General features: G+C 40.2%; 1 long non-coding RNA gene across 24 annotated transcripts in view; it reads left to right on the top strand.

Moving 5' to 3' along the window:
* LOC147358454 (uncharacterized) overlaps nt 1-21962 on the top strand; it is a 461639-nt gene that overhangs the window by 348718 nt on the left and 90959 nt on the right. For 14 of the 24 annotated variants that reach the window (XR_015142270.1, XR_015142287.1, XR_015142276.1 and 11 more), the window contains 2 exons: nt 19045-19171; nt 19726-19918. The exons of 6 other annotated variants lie outside the window; for them this stretch is intronic. This is a non-coding gene — a long non-coding RNA (uncharacterized LOC147358454). Of the gene's footprint in view, nt 1-1996; nt 3089-6457; nt 7075-19044; nt 19172-19725; nt 19919-21962 lie in introns of those variants that run through there. 4 more of the 24 variants (XR_015142273.1, XR_015142282.1, XR_015142290.1 and 1 more) reach the window with 3 other exon arrangements.

The following is a 21962-nucleotide window of genomic DNA, read 5'->3' as shown; positions in this document are numbered from 1 at the left end:
TTTGATCCTTGGGTTGGGAAGATCCCCTGGAGAAGGGAAAGGCTACCCACTCCAGTATTCTTGGGCTTCCCTTGTGGCTCAGCTGGTAAAGAATTCCCCTGTAATGTGGGAGATCTGGGTTTGATCCTTAGGTTGGGAAGATCCCCTGGAGAAGGGAAAGGCTACCCACTCCAGTATTCTGGCCTGAAAGAGTCCATGGGGTGGGAAAGAGTCAAAGACGACTGAGTGACTTTCACTTTCACTTTTCAGAGGCTACCTGTGTTCTTTGTCTCAATCCCTCTTCTTTCATATTCAAAGCCAGACTCTCAGCAGCTACTTTTGTCTCGGACCTTTGACATTTTCCATCATTACATCTTCTCTGACTCTGATGCCCCTGCCACCCTCTTATAACTACCCTTATGATTACATTGAGCTCGCCAGACATTAGAGCATTATTTGCCAAAATGAAGATCCTTGATCACATCTGCAGTTCCTTTTACTACGTAAAATCACATGTATTTATACTGGGAATTAGGACATGGACATCTTTTGGAGGGTAGTCATTCAGCCTACAACAAGATTCTTGCTCTTGAAGCCATTCATAGTCTAGTGCGGGACACCAACCAGACAAACAGATAGTTATAGTGGAGAGTGGTGGATGTCATGAGCAGGGAAGCATTGAATAAAAGAAGAAAACTTAATCTGATCTGGGATTCAACCTGACTCCCCAGGGTTATGTTCAAGAGCCAGAAAGCTACTAGGCTGTGTCTGTGTGAAGGGACGAGTGGTGAGCACCGTGTGCAAAGGCCTAGAGGTGAGAGAGAATTAGCAGAATCAAAGCTGACCTACTTCCTGCTTTCTCTACACACCCCCTTGGTTCCACCTCGCTGCCTTTGCTTATCTTCTTTCTTTTGTTTGTAAAGCCTCTCTCACCACTTCACCTATCCCTCGATATTCCTTCAGGAAGTCTGCATCCATATTCCATAAGCAGCATGATCACTTCAGTGAATTCCTGTAGCTTTTCATCTGTACCCTTCTTACATTTGCTTTGACTTTGGTGGGTAGGTTACAGGCTCCGAAACACTTGATAAAAGTGTTTTCATGTATCTCTTCTTTTCTCTTCTCAACTTGGGACTGGAATCAGTAGGTAGCTGTAAATCCCCCCACCCACCTCCCCTTCCCTTCCAAAGCTCTTTACCACAGCAGCAAGAACATTCTAGCCTACCAGCAAGGACTGAATGATTAAACAAGGAACAGCATATCTGAATTCCATTATATATCAGCGTCTCTGGCTCCAGCCACACTGGGCATACCTGAGAAACACACGTTTCTTATACTGAGGAGGTTTTTAATTTGATTTTTAAAGATAGAATGAGAACACATTGAGCCAAATTATCCACCTATTTACTTAAAATGACCACTAAGGTAAGTATATAGATGGAGCCGAAACAGTATGTTGGCCTTATTGATAATGATTAATTTTGACTCAATATTAATCTGAGGAAGTTTTGGTGATATGAGTATATTCACTGTTTTGGTGGATATGTACAGAGGGGACATATATGGTGAAGAATCAGATTGAGATAACTTTTTACTACATTTTCCCCCAAGTTTTTGTTGTTTGCAGTGGGTATAATAGACATGTCCTCAGAAGTATCTTGTGGGTCTGGCTGTTAGAGCCTTTGAGACTAGACTGTCCACTGGGACCTTTGCATCATCTGCAGGTCCTCTGAGAGAGTCTTCAGCCTGTCCTAACTCCAATCTGAGATTCAGCTCCAGGTTTTCTTATCTCCTGATCTGGGGAGTCAGCTGAACCTCCTCTGCTCACCTACCTATATAAGTTCACTTTCACCTTAGGTGGCTCTTGCTTATTTCTTATTCACTCTGACAACGTTGGGATTTCACATTTTGCCAGAGGTCCCATAATTAGTAGCCAAATATTTTGGGCCATAGTTCCTTTTCTGCATGCGACTCTCAGGCTGAATCCTATCATGACTGTCTTCCCTTTTAATCTTAGGCATCATCACCTGATCATAGCTTTCAGACAATCTGTCACCTGAACAACTGGAATTGAGGCTAAGAACCAGATGAGATAAGCTTCAAAACATGGAAAAAGAATGGAGGGGGAGACTACCTCTGATTCATGGAGTATGCATTTTTAATCCCATTGCACAGATATCTTAATTGTCTAGTTGACTTCTTTTGGATATTTTAAAGGTCCACCAAACTTAAAATATCCACAATCAAACCATGTCCTCCCCTCAAAGCCTGGTCCTATACCTCTTCATTTAGTAAATAGCACCACCATCTATTCAGTGGCACAGTCCAGAAATCTGGGGTGAATCCTTATCCCCTCCTCTCTACTCCCCTCATCCAATGCAGCACCACCTCATGTTGATTTTATCTCCTAAACATGTCTTTCGTTCATCATCTTCACCAGCTGCCCATCGCCTCTGAGCCTTCCTGTGTGTGAAAGAAGTGATCATGTCCCTCTTCTCAGCTAATAGTTTCCTAAAGTTCCATCCTGTATTCAGTCCCTTCTCCAATCCATTCATTGATATTTATTCAGAAAGTGGTCTTTAAACTATATAAATCTGATAATGCCAGCATCCTTTGAAAAAAATGTCCTGTGACTTTGGACTGTTTTAGGATTAAATAGCAGCTAACATAACTTACGCGGACTTGGGTGGTTTGGTCACTTGTACATCTTGTCATTCAACATCCTCACTCTGCCTGCCTCCGTCATTACCGTGCTGTAGCCACATGTGCTTAATTCTTTCTATTTACTGTTATTTCCCTTCTAACTCCCCACCAAATTATATTACGTTTTTTTATATTCTCTGCAAGCAATATCCTTCCCTCCTCATTTGACTAATTTTATTACCCTTACACTTTTATCACCCAGGGAAATCTCTGACGCTTTAGAGTGGGTCAGACTTTGCTATATGGACTGGCAGAAAATAGAGAATTTCTTCTTACTCCTTGTCACAAATGGAGTTTTGCATTTACTTGCTTAAATATTTAATTCATGTCAATTTTTCCTACCAAATTGTAAGTTCCATGAGGATAGGGCCATGTCTCATCACTGTTTTCCCCGGAGTTTGGTACAGAGTAAAAACTTAATATTTGTTGAATGGATGAATTAAAGTCTCTTACATACAGCAAACTCTGTATGGACCCTGTCTGAAATAAAATAAGATTTATGCCTGAAAGTGGCCAACAGTAGACCCTATGTATTTTGAAATGCATAGTGATGTATAACTATAGAAATGGGGAGAAAAAGAGAAGCTAAAGAGAGTTAATTCAAAGTGCATTTTTAATGATGGCTTGCAACAGTCTGGTTTGGTCAGGAAGAAAGAGCCACTGCCAGAAATGCAGTGTAGAGGTGAAGGCTTTAAATCAGGAACTAGCACGCATGAGAATGCGGGAGGAGCAGCTGCTTCAGAGCTTGGCTTGGGTAGAATCATGGAAGCTTTTGAGGAAGTTTGAGAAACCAGTGAGTCTTGCTATTACAAAGAGGGAACCCATGGCACGTCCTGCTCAACTGCTGTGATTGCGGAGTGGGAGCCTCTGGGGAGGTCTGGAAAACTGCCAAGTCAAGGTAGCTGCCTTGCCTGACTCACGACTTCTTAATATTAATGACCTCAGTTTTATAGATACTTTCCAGATCTCCTGGAAACTCCTCTCCTTGACAGTCCGTAACCTAAAACCACATAGGAAAAGGATTTCTGGGGAGCAACACGAGTGGTGGTCACTGGTGCTGGCGATTTGCCAACTGGCCACACAGTCCAGGAGGACTTGCTTGATCCCTTTCTGGGGCTTTCTCTGGACACCTCATTCTGAACTGGACCCGCTAAACTCAGTCCTGACGTCCACTCCAGAGTTTGACTTTTTTTTGAGGTTTCATGGTTGTAGATAAAAATGAAGCCAAGTTTTAACAGGTACTGTTAACTATTAACTATTAACATAATCTTCTGGTGGAATCCAGATTTTCTGGTCTTTGGGATAATTAAAAAAAAAAAAGATAATACATGTTTCATCTGATTCTAAAGGGTCATAAGACAGTGTATGAGTCTGACTGGTCTTGTAAGTATATGCAACCATTTCTCCTTTTTGGTCTGAAAGCTTCCCATCCACCAGAGAAATGAAAGCCCCCTCTACCATGGTAGAGCAGTGGTAGTAATAACTGTAATGCCTGTTTATGGAACGCTTATCATGTATCATGATTATGATTTATATACATTAGCTCTCATCCATGCAGTTACCCAGGAAGAGTGAAGGTGCAGAAGCAGGAATGCATATTTGGGTTGTTAGGAATTTTGAATGAGACTATCTGTTATGCACATAGAATGTTGACTGAATACAGAATTCCCATTCAGGTGACCAGTCCTGCTGACAGTAAATGACAGTGGAGAGATTTAACACTTTGTTTGTCACAGATTTTTTAAAGGTAGACATCATTATTATATAATCCTCATAAATAAGAGTGATTAATTATTAAATTGCAAATGCTTTGTTTAGTGTTTTGGTTCTCATCTCTTCTTGTCATTCATTCATCTATCACTGATACCTCCAAACACAAGTTAATAAAGAATCATAAGGATAGAATACTACCCTAAACTTTGTGATTAATTTTCACTTTTTAGAGTATTTTCACATGGGTAACATTTTATCTCCTCAATAACCCTTTGAGATAGACTATCCAATGATCATTAGCTTCAATTTATAGGTGTGGAAACTAAAACTCTTAACTGGTTAATGAAGAAAGAAGAAGTTATATTATTGGGTTCTTGTACAGTGAATTTTTAGCTTCTATTACAGTCATATGAATTTCCCCCTTTAAAGATACAAAATAGAGACTAATAATTTAAAGGTCTATAATTGGTGAAGACAGTCTGGTCTGATAATTCAAATCCAGGGCTCTTTGGCTTCAGAGCTATTATTCTTTCCATTGTATCTTGGTATTTGAAGCCTTATAACACTCAAAGACATAGCCTAAGCTAGGACCTTGAACCTTGGTTGGGGAGGTGGGTGGGTGAGTCCCTTCAGTCCTGTCTGACTCTTTGTGACCCCATGGACTGTAGCCCATCAGGCTCCTCTGTCCATGGGATTCTCCAGGCAGGACTCTGGAGTGGGTTGCCATTGCCTTCTCCAGGGGATCTCCCTGACACAGGGATCAAACCCAGGTCTCTTACATCTCCTGCACTGGCAGGCAGGTTCTTTACTACTACAGCACCTGGGAAGCCCCCTTGAACATCAGATCCTTTTTCAAACTGGTAGTCTAATCCATACTGTATTTTTCTGCAAAAAGCCTAGCTATAGTAAGTATTATGAAGCTGTTAGGAAAAGATTTGAAACTGTACTTTGCTGGTGTTTTATTCAGCCGTGTTGTAGAAAGGATGCCATCAAATGATTAGGCATATTCCTTTGTCTTCAAGGAAAATACTAATAATACAATTTTAGGTACTTCATATTTGCTTTTATTCATTTACTATTTCTGTTTCTTCTTAACAATGTTCTGTTGTTTGTATGTTTTATGTATGTGCACAAACACATATACACATCACACATTAGTACATGCCTAGTTGGGTCTGACTTTTTGAGGCTCCATGGACTGTAGCCTACTGGACTCCTCTGTCCATGGAATTTTCCAGGCAAGAATACTGGAGTGGGTTGCTATTTTCTACTCCAAGGGATCTCCCTGACCCAGGAATCTAACCCACATCTCCTGCATCTCCTGCATTGATAGGTAGATTCCTTAGCACTCTGCCACCTGGGAAGCCCTGACATCACACATATACACATCTAATTGGTCTCTACCTAAACAAAGATGTCTATTTTGTATGCTGAGAGTTCTAGCTACAATAGATTACAAGGGATTAAGATGGTGATTACCTCTGCCTTCCATCTGGGAACTGAGGTCATTAAATCTTAGTCTCTGGAATGGGCTTCACAATTTCTCCTTATCTGAAAGGTTACTCATTTCTCCCTTTGAACTTGCTGAGCAATTTACCTCAATAATACCCCTTGATTCAGAGCTCCATAGGTTAATTTACATTATGTAAAGATCACTTTTCTTTGATCTAAACACTGTCATAGTTTTATATGATGGGACAAGGTTAATCGGATTACACCATTAGTTTTTTCTAATATTATTATTATTTCATATATTTTTATCCCATCTCCTTTTATTATTCCTCTTTTCAGAATCTCTTAAATCACATGCCACATGCAGAATATAGTTTAAGAGTTTTTTTAAAAGCTAGATTGCTGTGAGTTTAGAATTTGGCATATACTCTATTAATAACAGCTTCTCCATGCTATAAAGAAGTCTGCCTTAAATACGAGCACACACACAATGAAACAAGCTTAAAGTCACAGCATTACAGCTAGAAACGATCTTAGAAGATGGTTTTCTGTGGGAGTGGGTTCAAAAAATGGTTTTGCATTTGGAAATTAGCATGTTATTGATGTCTAGGAGAGAACAAATTTTCTGTGGAGTGATGGAACTGGAGGCAGATTCCTGTATACTGCAGAGCATCGTGGAAGTAAAACTAGAGCTGGATGGTGGACTGTACTTGCAAAGCGTCTAATAGAGAAGATGTGGCAGCATTCAGAGGAATTAGGCTTGACAGACGGACCTTGAATGAATTAGAAGACCCATATGATAACTCTTGAATGATGCTTTTGAACTGTGGTGCTGGAGAAGACTCTTGAGAGTCCCTTGGACAGCAAGGAGGTCCAGCCAGTCCATCCTAAAGGAAATCAGTCCTGAATATTCATCAGAAGGACTGATGCTGAAGCTGAAACTCCAATACTTTGGCCACCTGATACGAAGAACTGACTCATTGGAAAAGACCCTGATGCTGGGAAAGATTGAAGGTGGGAGGAGAAAGGGGACGACAGAGGATGAAATGGTTGGATGGCATTACCAACTCGATGGACAGGAGTTTGAGTAAGCTCAGGGAATTGATGATGGACAGGGAAGTCTGGCGTGCTGCAGTCCATGGGGTTGCAGAGTTGGACATGACTGAGTGAGTGAACTGGACTGAACAGATTGGCATTATTTTATGAAATAAATGTTTTCAGTATGTTTATTTGGTCATTTATTGATACACCTAAGTAGACTCCTGAATATGTTTAAATATCCCATGCCTGTCCATATCCCTCTTCCCTCCCTCCCTTATTGCCTTCCTTCCTCCCCTCCTTCCTTTTTCCCTTCCTTCTCTCCCTCCCCTTCTCTCACTAACAATAGTCACTAAGCTCCCGTAACACCTCAGCAGAGTATTAGTATCTGATTGTATAAGATGAGGACGTATTTTATGTCCTCAATGAGTAGAAACACTGCAACGCTGCGGTCATCTACTGACCTAAGAGTGAAAGGGAAAGCCGTTCAGTTGTGTCCGACTCTTTGAGACCCCATGGACTATATGTTCCATGGAACTCTCCAGACCCAAAACCACCTGCCTAAAGAAGAGAAGAGGGAAGGGAACTGTGAGTTATTTTTAGTTAGTTGGCTCCAGGTGGTCACTAGCCTTTTCAAAATGCTTCAAGTCATATCCGTAATAGCCTGTTCCAAAGTGTTGCCGGGGGTAAGTATCGGGCTTACAGGTTTGTAGTTTCTGAAACCACAGTGAAGTGGGAGAGAGGATTTCCCCAACTGTAATTGGCATTTCTCCAGTTCCCTATGAATTTTCAGGGATTTCAAACTGTGACCCTGCAAATATATCTGAGTTTCAACATTCTGTTGTCTAGTTCATGCTGGCAGAGCGACTTTTACTATCTTTTCATTTATCTTAGTCTCTGTTTTTCAATTAAAGATAGTTCTTGGAGCCCAACCTGGTGTTCTGTGATGACCAAGAGGGGTGGGATGAGGGGAGGTGAGGGGGGCTTAAGAGGAAGGAGATTTATGTATAATTATGGCTGATTGTTGTAGGCCAGAAGCCAACACAACATTATAAAGCAATTTTCCTGCAATTAAAAATTAAAGACCATTCGTTTTACAAACCCCAAAACTGAAAGAAAATAAAATTACAATAGCACAATAATTTGGTTGTTTTTTTCCTTTTTCTTCTAAAATGCTTTTAAGCTTCAGCAAGTTTGCAAAAATAGTTGAAGTTTTTCTGAATCATCTAAGAGGAAGTTGTACTCATGATGCATCAGCATCCTTGAGTATTTTAGTGTGTGATCTCTACAAACAAGGGCATTCTCTTACAACCTTAATGTAGCTATCAAAATAGGGAAAGTAAGTTTGTTCAGTTCAGTTGCCCAGTCCATGGACTGAGGCATTCCAGGCTTCCCTGTCCATCACCAACTCCTGGATCTTACTCAAACTCACGTCCATCAAGTCAGTGATGCCATCCAACCATCTCATCCTCTGTTGTCCCCTGCTCCTCCTGCCTTCAATCTTTCCCAGCATCACGGTCTTTTCCAATGAGTCAGTTCTTCACATCAGGTGGCCAAAGTATTGGAGTTTCAGCTTCAGCATCAGTCCTTTCAATGAATATTCAGGGAAAGTAGAATGGATAATTGTTTCTACCTAATCCACAGGTTCAAGCTTTGCTAGTTGTCCCAATTATGTTCTTTAGGATCCAGTCCGAAATCATGTGTATCATTTATTTGTCATAGTTATTTTAATCATCTTTTTTAGCTTGGAAAACTTTCTTTAGTTTTTTCCCTTGGCTTTTTAAAATCTTGATACTTGTAAACATTACAAGTCAGTTATTTTTTATGTTTCTCAGTTTGGGTTTTTATGATGCTTCCTCTTGATTACTTTGAGGTAATGAAATTTGGACATGACATCAATGTGGTCTTTTCATTCATTGAATCCTAATTTCAGTTTGTCTAGTTATTGGCCAAGTTAACGATCACTTCTACCATTTTAGAGTGACTCTTTTACTTCTATATTAAGTACTTTTAGAAAGTACTCTGAGACTATGTAAATATCCCACCTGTATCCAAATTTCACCCAGAACTCATAACATATATTGGGACGTGGTATTAGTCACGCAGTTGTATGTGACTCTTTGTGACCCATGAACTGTAGCCCACCAGGCTCCTCTGTCCATGGGATTTTCCAGGCAAGAATATTGGAGTGTGTTGCCGTTTTGTTCTCCAGGGGATCTTCCTGACCCAAGGATTGAACCCAGGTCTCCTGCATTGCAGGCAGATTCTTTACCATCTGAGCCATCATTGTTGGGTTTTGACTGAATTATTATCATGATGATTCTTAGGTAATGATTTTCTAATATCATTCCTTCAGTACTTCTTAGGTGCTATTCCATTATAGATACAAATTTCTCCTCTCATTGCTTAATTCGCTTATTTATATCAGTTTGACCCATGGATCTCCACTTTGTTTAATTGATTATCATCCATGATCATTATTACCAAAAGCATTCTTCAGTTCTTCTCTTTCCCTGACACCCCATAATTGAGTCCTTCATTAAGACCTGGTGGAGGTACCTTCAAATCACATTGACATTTTTGACATCACATGAAATCTATTGATATCTTTCACTTTTTGCTATTACCAAGATAATGTAAGCTATCTTTATCTTTCTTTTAATTTACTCTAGTGACCTCTTGACTAGTCTTCTTGCCCCAGCTTTCTTGCCTGTCTCTGAAAGGACTCAGTTTTTCACAGAGCAGCTGAGTGAGCTCCTAAAACGCAAATCATACCATGTCACGCACTTCTTTGCTTAAAGTAATCTTGTGACTTCCTGTTGCCCTCAGGGTAAAATCCAAATTCTTTCCCCTAGACAGTTCTAAATAGGCTATCATTGCCTAACTCTCTGACTTTATTTCATTCATTTCTATACTTTACTTAACATATTTCAGCTATCTGTGGTATTAAACTCCTTCGGATACATGCCCAGTTTATTACTTTCCTAGGTTTTGGACTTGCCGATCACATTTCTTCATTTGATTTGCTTCTCTTTCCTTTCAGGTGGAAGTTTAAAACTTACTCATCAGATAAGACTGCTTTGACCACACAAATTAAAATAGCTCCACTTGCTGAAACATCACACACTGCACATGTTCTGTATGCCCTGTTGCTGTATCCCTAGGGCTGAGCAAAGTGTCTGGCAGAACTGCAGGTGTACAATGAGCATTTTTTTTTAATTTTATTTTTAAACTTTACAAATTGTATTAGTTTTGCCAAATATCAAAATGAATCCGCCACAGGTATACATGTGTTCCCCATCCTGAACCCTCCTCCCTCCTCCCTCCCCATACCATCCCTCTGGGTCGTCCCAGTGTACTAGCCCCAAGCATCCAGTATCGTGCATCGAACCTGGACTGGCAACTCGTTTCATACATGATATTATACATATTTCAATGCCATTCTCCCAAATCTTCCCACCCTCTCCCTCTGCAACAGAGTCCATAAGACTGTTCTATACATCAGTGTCTCTTTTGCTGTCTCGTACACAGGGTTATTGTTAGCATCTTTCTAAATTCCATATATATGCATTAGTATACTGTACTGGTGTTTTTCTTTCTGGCTTACTTCACTCTGTATAATAGGCTCCAGTTTCATCCACCTCATTAGAACTGATTCAAATGTATTCTTTTTAATGGCTGAGTAATACTCCATTGTGTATATGTACCACAGCTTTCTTATCCATTCATCTGCTGATGGACATCTAGGTTGCTTCCATGTCCTGGCTATTATAAACAGTGCTGCGATGAACACTGGGGTACACGTGTCTCTTTCCCTTCTGGTTTCCTCAGTGTGTATGCCCAGCAGTGGGATTGCTGGATCATAAGGCAGTTCTATTTCCAGTTTTTTAAGGAATCTCCACACTGTTCTCCATAGTGGCTGTACTAGTTTGCATTCCCTCAATGAGCATTTGTTGGATTTTTAATTTTTTATATTATCTGATACTACTACACCGCCTTCTTGGAGTAGATGGGTAGTTCTTTCTTATTTTGTTTACGTAAATATAAATATAATGAAACACATGTAAGGTAAACAATAAATTAAAATGGGCTTCCCTGGTGGCTCTGTGGTAAAGAACCCATCTGCCAACGCAGGAGATGCAGGAGACTCAGCTTTGATCCCTGGTTGATAAGATCCCCTGTAGGGGAAAATGGCAACCCACTCCAGTGTTCTTGCCTGGAGAATCCCAGGGACAGAGGAACCTGGTCGGCTACAGTCCATAGGGTTACAAAGAGTTGGATGTGACCGAGCACACACGCACATAAAATGCTATCTATTGTCGTCAGAATTTTTAACAAATTTAGATTTTTAATAGATTCAGATTTTTGGAAGATATGTACAAAGGTAAGAGTATGGTCCCGTTATCCATGATGTCAAAAAGACTGGTATAAAACTATAAAAATACGTGGACAGCTGAAGTAAACTACATGTATGGTGAGGAAAATAAAAGATTTAAGGAAAATTCTTAGTCTTTTTTACACAAGTGACACTCTTTTGGATCATCACCAGAATTACTATTTATCTAGTTGTGAGATTATCTAGTCGGAGAAGGCAATGGCACCCTACTCCAGTACTCTTGCCTGGAAAATCCCATGGACGGAGGAGCCTGGTGGGCTGCAGTCCATGGGGTCGCTAAGAGTCAGACACGACTGAGCGACTTCACTTTCACTTTTCACTTTCATGCATTGGAGAAGGAAATGGCAACCCACTCCAGTGTTCTTGCCTGGAGAATCCCAGGGACGGGGGAGCCTGATGGGCTGCCGTCTATGGGGCCGCACAGAGTCGGACACAACTGAAGCGACTTAGCAGCAGCAGCAGCAGAGATTATCAGAAAGTTCCTTGTATACCCATAAACACTACACATAGCTAGATGTTCATTTTAGGTATTCATCTTGTATGAGTAATTTTTCTCTTGAGAGTTTCTGATCTTAGCATCATATATTTTTCCTTATCTGCCTTCCTAAATTCTAGATTGAAGAGCTGATAATCTCATATCTTTTATTTATTTGTTGATTGGATAATTTCCCTTACAAAATTCTGTGGTAACTCCAAGAACTCTGAAAATTACTGTGATTCACACATCACTAACGATAGGTGCAAGTGGAGAATAGTGAACAGGTTTAAGATATGCTTTCTAGTTGCTACCAATTGTATTCACTAATGGGATGAACGTAGGTGCTGAGGAAAAAAGGGGACATGCTAGATAAATTATTGAAAATTATTTGCAAAGAAAAATAGATACATTTTTTCCTCTGCATATTATTCTAAGTGGAAATGCCAGTTTACTCATTTTATTTAGGCATGTGATAAAGTATGATAAAGCTTGCTTCTGGAAGAAAAGCTATGACAAACCTAGACAGCATATTAAAAAGCAGAGACATTATTGACAAAGATCTGTATAGTCAAAGCTATGATTTTTCTAGTAGTCATATATGGATGTGAGAGTTGAACCATGAAGAGAGCTGAGCATGGAAGAATTGATCCTTTTGAACTAGTGTGTTGAGAAGACTCTTGAGAGTCCCTTGGACTGCAAGGAGATCCAACCAGTCCATCCTAAAGGAAATCAGTCCTGAATATTCATTGGAAGGACTGATGTTGAAGCTGAAGCTCCACTACTTTGGCCACCTGATGCGAAGAGATGACTCATTAGAAAAGACCCTGATGCTGGGAAAGATTGAAGGCAGGAGGAGAAGGGGATGGCAGAGGATGAGATGGTTCGATGGCATCACCGACTAAATGGACATGAGTTTGAATAAGCTCTGGGAGTTGGTGATGGACAGGGAAGCCTGGTGTGCTGCAGTCCATGGGGCCACAAAGAGTTGGACAAGACTTAGCAACTGAACTGAAATGAACTGATGATAACATAAATATACTTAATATCCATGTCTCCTTGTGTAAATTGGACATCAGTGAATTCTCTAAAACCATATGTAAAATTTTAAATTTATGCATATGCTTTAGGAAGAGAGCCCACAGATTTCCTCATATTCTTCAAGAAGTTTTTGAACAAAAACAGAGTAAAAGCTTCTGTTAGTCCATTATCCCATAAAATGCTATATAACAAATCATTCCAAACCTCAGCAACTTAAATCACCATCATTTGTTCTTACTCACATGCTTGTACACCAGCCAGAATTATTTTGCTGATATTAGTTGGGCCTGGCAGGACCCTGCTCAGGTCATAGAGCTACTCCTGTGTCATTCATCCTTCTTGGTCCACTGAGCCCCTTGGGATAAGTTGTTCTCATGATGGAATAAGTACAAGAGTGAAAGCCTGGTCCCAAAAGCACATTTCAAGCCTCTGCTTGAGTAGTGTCTGCTGGTATTCCATTGGCCAAAGTAAATCGCATGACAAATTCCAAAGACAAGGGATGGGGAAGTTCACTGCATCTTTACATGTGAGGGGCTGTAAAGTCACATGGTAAAGGGACATCCAAAATTAAAAGGCAAGATAATATCTTGTTTATTTCTGAATTTTTATTTCCCTTTATAAACTTGTGCCAGAAAAAGTCAAGTTGGCATTTTATGGATTGTGAATATACCAGTTTCTCTCATTCTCGCAGTACCTCCCTGGGCTTTGTATTTGAGATCTTCTTCAACTGCAGTTCTAGTCTTTGGATGTGGCTTGATTGAGAATAATGTGAGATCCTGGAGGTTTATCTTTCTAAATGAGCTTAACTCAATATCCAACCCTAGGCCTTGTGAGGATGAAAGGTTTTTGCTCTGCTTGACTTTATGCTTCCTTCTGACAGTTTGTAGTCTGATCTCAAAGAAATAAAAATCCAATAAAACCAACATACAGATGCACAGAGCCAGACACAAACACAGCTCCCCCCACTATCTATAAAGAGGTATTTCTGTTCCTTGCAATGCCATTTCAGTTTTTCCAGCAATAAAGTATTCCTGGAGTGGGGGGTGGTGTTTAGTCGCTAAGTCATGTCTGACTCTTGTGACCCCCTGGACTGTAGCCAGCCAGGCTCCTCTGTCCATGGGATTCTTCAGGCAAGAATACTGGAGTAGGTTGCCATTTACTTCTCCAGGGGATCTTCCTGACTCAGAAATCAAACCCGGGTCACCTGGTCTTCCTAGAGCATTTAAATAGGGCTTCCCAGGTGGTGCTAGTGGTGAAGAATCTGCCTGCCAGTGCAGGAGATGTGAGAGATGTGGGTTCAATCCCTAGACTGGGAAGACACCCTGGAGGAGGGTTTGGCAACCCACTCCAGTACTCTTCCTGGAGAATCTCATGGGCAGAGGAGCAGGCAGGTCGCAAAGAGTCAGACATGACCGAGCAACTGAGTACCACAGACTCAGAATATCTACTCTTTTCCTCCAACTTCAACTCCTTCCAAGAAGGAAATACTTTGCATCTTTTAAATAAAAATGCAAGCAGTGAGATGATCTACTTACAAAATCAGCTAGCAGAAGCAGACTGCTCTCTACCTCAACTGACGGGATTAAAACTCATCTGTGGATTCAGGAGCTCCCCGCAATCATACCCAGTCAGATTTCAATCAGAACTCAGGCATATGAAAGCCGCTAGGTTTCACATGTTTTTTTAAAAAAATTTCTTTTCATTCTCTAGATGTTTGCTGAAGAATAAACTTTGCATTTTCTTGAAAGCGTCGCCTCTGGTGTGCGCATGCAGTTTTTAATCTTTTCCTCTCACCAGGGTACAGATTGAAGCGATCTGTAATTAATGACTTGAAAAATATTAAGCTGGATTTAAAGAAAGAGACCCAAACAGTAAAAAGCTCCACATAAGCACGTTTCCTTTAATTGCAGGAATGCTATAGAGAATTCTGCAAAATTTGCTAAGATACTGAGGCAGTTCCACATTAACCCATACAGGGGATATGGAGGCCCACCTAGTCCTGTGTTAGTGGCTCTCCTGAGACTGGTTAGAGTCCAGATTGGTCTAAAGATGGTCAGTTATTAATCCTGAATACTTAAAGTGTGTTTTTATTTGGTGGCAGGGGACTTACCTAGATGACCTCTTCCCATCCTTGCCAGTTTAGACCAAACCAAGTTGACTTTATGAAGTAGGATTCTCTTTTTCCCTCAAAGCTATCTGTGTTTAGGGAGGAAGCATATAAGTCTATCTCTGCCTATCGATTGCTCTCTTCATAGAATATGTGAAGGATAAACATCTTGCCAGATCTTTCTCCGGGATTGGATTAAGTGGACACTCTAATCTTAAAGGCATCAAATTATGAGGGAATATATGTGGTGCTCTTGAGTCAGAATGGCTTGCATATGGATCCTGACACCCTGACTTACTTACTCTGTGACCTTGAGTTAGTGGATAACCTGGCTTACTCTCAGTTTCCATCAAAGGTTTTTGTAGGCATTATGGGGGCACATAAAGTCTGTTCTCAGTCCAATTTGTGACAAAAAGTAAGCATTTTAAGTGAAAGTGAAGATGTTAGTCACTTAGTCGTGTTTGACTCTTTGTGACCCCATGGACGATAGCTTCTGTCCGGGGAATTCTCCAGGCAAGAATACTGGAGTGGGTTGCCATGCCCTTTTCCAGGGGAATCTTCCCAACACAGGGATCAAACCCAGGTCTCCCACATTGAGGGCAGATTCTTTACCATCTGAGCCATCAGGGAAGCATTCTAAAACATTATTTAATAAAAAGCAGCTCTATCCACTGCCTTTGTTTAAATATTTAGAAGTAAGCTGGGGTGTGGGCTATGAAAATGAGTGAAATGTTAGATTAATTTATCAAACAAAACTAACATTTGAATGTTCTATGTACAAAGGCTTATTCTACCTTCTGGGTGACATAGAACATTCTTCTTAAATGGCTATCTAATGAAATGACATCCTCAAAGCGACTTGTGCTTTGTCACCAAGGTCTAATCAAAGTATGAGAACAGAGGTCAGATAGCCAGTGGGTCATCAGTTGGTTGGATTGGTCTTAAAAGAGTTCCTCAAGGGGGACAATTTAGAACTAGATTTTAAATAGATAGAAAGAAACAAGCGTTCACTGTCTCGATCACTTGTAGTTCATTTACCTTTTGTGTCCTAGGCCCTATCTTCCATGAAATGATGGAATCAGAGGTAAATATACAAAGTCCCTGAGAAAGCAGAGCCTCTGGAGTAATGCATGCTTGTGCTGGGACTTAGTACTTTGCAGAGAATGCCTGGAAATCTACTCCTTCCTGGTGGTGCTGGGTCTGACTGGGGGAGTAAGAAACCATGCTGGTGATCTGGGTGGAAACATTGGGGAAATATTTCAGAGACCATCCTGAGAAAGCTGAGAAAAAATGGTAGGAAAAATAAGAGAAAATCCTAATAGGTTCTTGATATTTTTATAGGAAGAAGTGGAATGATCTAAATGGTATTGCAGAATGCTGTCTTTGGCAGCTATAAGTGCAGATGATTAGATAAGGGAGAGAATGGGGTTATTTGGATTATATACATATGCACATATAGAGCTTCCCTGGTGATTCAGACAGCAAAAAAATCTCCAGTGTGGGAGAACCAGGTTCAATCTCTGGGTTAGGAAGATTCCCTGGAAGAGGGAATAGCAATCCACTCCAGTAGTTTTGCCTGGAGAATTCCATGAACAGAGGAGCCTGGCAGGCTATATGTATGTATATTCTCTAGAGAACAGAATTATTAATTATTTTCTTTATTTGTGGAGTGTGAGAGTAATTATGATAGTGAATGAAACCTAGAAAAACCACCAAATCACCCAGTAGGACACTATAGAAGCTAGTTTTGTGAATCTTATTTACATTTTACCAATATCTGAACTTATCACTGAGTATCTCTCTGTTCTTCAAATCTTAGTTCATTGGCAAGACTTTAAAAAATGAACTGATTAGAATCTTACCTCCAGCGGGAAGATGCCTAGTCAACTTACTTATTTCTAAGGTGATTCAGAGTTAGGGCCAGAGAAACTGCTACTCAAGTATGTTAGAAACTAAAGGTGATATTTACTTTGCAGACAAGGAGATAGGGTGGTGGCAAAAATGCTTTACTGTTGTTCAGAGACAAACTAGATATGATGTTTAATATTTCCTTGTGAATTTCTCAAAGGTACATAAGGCTTTTTTTTAATCATTAAGTGGTATTTATTATATCAGATGGTGTTTATAATACCTCTTTTATGAACTGAATTATGCATCTTTTTCAGTTCTTATGTTGAAGCCCTAATCCCCAATGTAAATGTGCTTGGTGATGGGGCCTTTAAAGAGGTAGTTAAGGATGTGTGAAAGTCGCTCAGTCATGTCCGACTCTTTGCAACCCCATGGACTATAGAGTCCATGGAATTCTCCAGGCCAGAATACTGGAGTGGGTAGCCAGGCCCTGACCTCATTAAAACTAGTGCCCTTATGAGAATGTACAGACATCACACACAGAGAGAATGAAAATACAGACAGAAAAGAGTCTTGTGCAAAAAGGGCCACCTGCAAGGCAAGGAGAGAGGTTTCAAGAGAACCCAAACTTGCTAGCACCTTGACTTTGAACTTCAAACCTCAAAAACTGTAAGAAAATAGGTTTCTGTTGTTTAAACCATTCAGTCTGCTGTATTTTGTTATGAGACGCTAACAGACTAATACAACCTGTCTCTATAAAACATAAATATGAAATTTAAACAAAATATTATAATGTCGCTCACATTTTTTAGGCAAACGCCCTCTATTGAGCAGGTGCTGGGCAGTGTCACTCTGTGTCCATTAACTTATCACAGGTTTGCTATGCGGTGGTTGTTCCTGTTTCTTGAGATCAGTTAGCTGGAAAGTAGCAAATCCTATTCCAATTCAATCCCAAATCTGAATTTACAAGGAAAATTGTTTTTCCATAATGCTATGCAAGTGTCACTGAATGGAATCCAAAACTCGGTGCATTTTAACTCATCACCATTATTGCGTGGCCTCTTGAGGTAGAATTATCTTCCTGTCCCTTTAATTCTTTCTCAAAATCAGACATGTACTCCTACCTTACAGCAACATTGATCAACTGGAAACAGAGAGCATCTGGTTTTGCTGCAGGCAGCAAGCACATCACTTTCTATGAACACACGTATTATGAGCTCATGGTTAGGAAAACCTTGCATCGTGTTTCAATTTAACGGCTATTACTTCTTGTTCAGAGGTCTTGCTGTGTGTTCAATTTTCCCTCCAAATGTCAGAGGGGAATGGGAAACTGAAGTGCCATAAAACACTTGGAGCCTTCATTTATTGCAGATTAATTAGAGAATCAAAGAGGAGGAAAGAACAGGTCTTCTATTTCCAAACCGTGGGGAACTAGAGTGTGGCAGAATAAACCACATAGATGCTAGGGATTGAGATTTTTTCATGTGCAGAAGAATAAGGTTCATAGGAGCAGGACTGATGTAAAAGCTATCATGTCATGAATAATGTAGATTAGGACAATATGAAGATGGGGATTTGTTCACTAAATGCTAAGCCTCTAGAATGAGGACTTTTATGAAACTCTTCAGATGATGTCCAGCCAGTTTGGAAGTTTAATCTAAAAGACACCTCTCATTTCCAGATAATTAACATTCTAATTGACCCAGTCATTGACTTCAAGGTTGAGATCTTCCTTATACTGTTCTAATTCTTCTCTCTCTCTTTCCCTCTGCCCACCCCAACACAACAAAGACAGTGTATATGTGACAAGAAGTATAGAGAGAGTAGGAGAGAAGGTTATTTCTTTTCTCAGCCACAGGATCATGATTAAAATCTAGGGACCCATTTCTAAGGGACTAGACCACATGCGTTATGGGTGAAATTGGTTCTGAACCACTGAACTTTTCACACAAATGTCAATGCACTGATGACTTCCTAATGAACTTGGAACTTCTTAACTTCTTGTTTATTTGGAAAACTCAGCCTATTGTGCATGAGGAATTGGAATTAGAGACTCCCAAACACTGTTTCTTTGGCTCCATTAAGGAAACATTTGGAGAGATGGCAGAAGGGGTGTCTGTGATGTTGGGGAATGTGCCAGAAAGGATGAGTTACAAAATCCTCTAGGTCTATCATCTTTTCCTTTGTGTTGTTCCTACTGTGAGATTAGGTGGGCATGCCAGTGACTCATTTTCAGTTCATACTGTGTCTGTTTATTTATTTATTTTTCCTCTCATGCTCTTATCTCCATAGATGTGATAGTTGGAAATTTGACAGATGGTTGCCTTTGGATTCATAAAAGAAAATTCTATCCAAATGTGGGCCAAGAAGCAGTCTATAAAGGATAGTGGATTAGGTTCTGGGATGATTTGTTGGAAAGGTAAATAGCATTTTCATTTCTGATGAGATGGATCAGTCATAGTCCTAGGAAATACGTGTGGGTGTGTGTGAGAGAGAGAGCACGCCCGAGAGAGAGGGGGGGAGAGAGAGAAAGAAAATTCATATTTGTAGAAGGCTTCTGATTAATATATTGTTTCTATAGGAAAAGAAATCTGTACTTTACATGGTATTTTCCATGTAGATTATGTCATTTTATTCTCATAACATCCCTATGGTATAGCTACTACCCTAGGTTGAGAAATAAGGAGGCTGAAATACAAGTGGCTTTGCTCCGCTGGTAGGAGGCATAAATATGACTTAAATCTATTTTCAGGCAAACGTTATGCTCCAGCAATGGTGCTACACCGACCTAAGCCATAGAAAAACGGTGCCCTACTTAAATTTAGCATAAAAAATGAATAAATTTTTACCCCTAAAATTAAGATTGTGCCTAATGGTTTTGTTAAACCAGTGGTTACTGTGAAAGTTCTTTTCCCCCTTTTCTTTTAATATGGTTTTCTGATTATAAAAGCAATATATAAATACTGATTTCAGTTCCAACATGGAAAGAGCTTGCAAACCATCACTCCTGTATTTTCAACATCATGAAACTTAACAAACAGAAAATGAAGGACACTTATTGGACCTATCCAGGAATTGAAATAGAGGACAAACCCTCACCCTGGAATCTGGAGACTGGTGAATACCCGGAACCATACATGGTCAGAATACTTCATTGGTAATTTTGGTAAGTTGCTACAGGCTGATTCTACTCTAAGGAGAAAGGAGAAACTCTTATGAGACAGTTGTGGTGAGGGTTGCACACTTCTGTGGATTTTACCTCTAGGAACTCCACCAGAATTTAATGGTAAGATCTGAGAAATATCCCCTTAAGGCTCTGATAGGGGAAGTAATGAAATAACCATTGTGAAATTTGTTCGGGAAAACAACGGACTACTCTCCAGAAGAAAAGTCTTTAACACAGCCTCATCACACCTGGAGAAAGGTCATTCCTCCTACTTTAGCAGCCTTTAACCTCGTCTTCCCTGAGGTGGAGGTGAGAAGGGGGATTCCATACTACTGGATCAACACTTCTGAGGGTCACAACCCAGGAAGTCAGACCCATGGAGTTTAGGATTTAATCATAAGAATATAGAATTCTTCTTTTCTCCAGTACCTTATGCCTACAATGGGCCTCCCTGGTAGCTCAGATAGTAAAGAATATGGCTGCAATGTGGGAGACCCAGGTTCGATCCCTGGGTCAGGAAGATCCCCTGGAGAAGGGCATGGCAACCCACTCCAGCATTCTTGCCTGGAGAATCCCATGGACAGAGGAGCCTGGCAGGCTACAGTCCATGGGGTCACAAAGAGTCGGACATGACTGAGCAACTAACACTTTCCATTTTACTTGCTTTATGCCTACAATGGGGGCTCCAGTATGATAACAGCATGTTGCAGCTGAAAGAGCTCTAAGACACACTGTCTCTGAGGAGGACTGCTTTAGGGTGGCCCAAAGTCAAGAGGTGAGACAAAAACAGGGACATCTGAGGAATTTGAAGCTTCTGACATTTACAGTTTCTAAAAAATTAAATCCTAGCCAGATTTATGTAAATCCTCACATTAAAGTTCTGTTTACATAATTATTTTATTACCTAATATAACATGTATAGTTTTTAAGAAAAAATTATAAGGCAAGAAAAAAAAAACTGTCTTAAGAAATAAAGCAGACATCAGAACCAGACTCAGATATGACAGTGGTGTTAGATATATTAAACAGGAAATTTACAGTAACTGTCATGAATATGTTAAGGACTAGAATAGAAAAGCAGATAGACTGGAAGGTGATATAGACATAGAGATGAAGGAAATAATCAAAATGCTAGAGATGAAAAACTATAACAGAAATGAGGGCCTTTGATATACTCATCAGTAGAGCAGACAAAGCTGAGAAAACAGTTGATGAGCTTGAAGATGTCAGTAGAAACTATAAACTAAAATTAAAAAAAAGAAAAAGAAAAACAGACTGAAACATTCAAGAACTGTTGTTCAGTCGCTTAGTTGTGTCAGATTCTTTGCGACCTCATGGACCGTGTGGCACGCAAGTCTTCACTGTCCTTCATTATCTCCTGGAGTCTGTTCAAACTCAAGTCCATTGAGTCAGTGATGCCATCCAATGATCTCATCCTCTGCCAGCCCCTTCTCCTCATTCCCTCAGTCTTTCCCAGCATCAGGGCCTTTTCCAGTGAGTTGGCTCTTTGCATCAGGTGGCCAAAGTACTGAAGCTTCAGCATCAGTCCTTCCAATGAGTATTCAGGGTTAATTTCCTTTAGGATTGACTGGTTTGATCTCCTTGCAGTCCAAGGGACTCTCAATGCATTCTCCAGTACCACAGTGGGAAAGCATCAATTCTTTGGTGCTCAGCCTTCTTTATGGTCCAACTCTCACATCCATACATAGCTACAGGAAAAACCATAGTTTTGACTATATGGACCTTTGTTGGCAAAGTAACATCTCTGCTTTTGAATATGCTGTCTAGGTTTGTCATAGTTTTTCTTCCAAGGAGCAAGTGTCATTTAATTTCAGGGCTGCAGTCATCATTTGTGGTGACTTTGGAGCCCAAGAAAATAATCTCTGTTACTGTTTCCTTTGTTTCCCCATGTATTTGCCATGAAGTGATGGGACCAGATGCCATGATCTTGGTTTTTGCAATGTTGAGTTTTAAGCCAGCTTTTTCACTCTCCTCTTTCACCTTCATCAAGAGACTCTTTATTTCCTCTTTGCTTTCTGCCATA

Source organism: Bos grunniens, chromosome 15 (genome assembly GCF_055505025.1).
Source record: "Bos grunniens cultivar Pamir isolate PY7600 chromosome 15, Bosgru_T2T1.0, whole genome shotgun sequence".
NCBI classification, from domain to species: domain Eukaryota; kingdom Metazoa; phylum Chordata; class Mammalia; order Artiodactyla; family Bovidae; genus Bos; species Bos grunniens.
The sequence above is the reverse complement of the archived record's forward strand: the minus strand, read 5'-3'. Positions and strand labels throughout refer to the sequence as shown.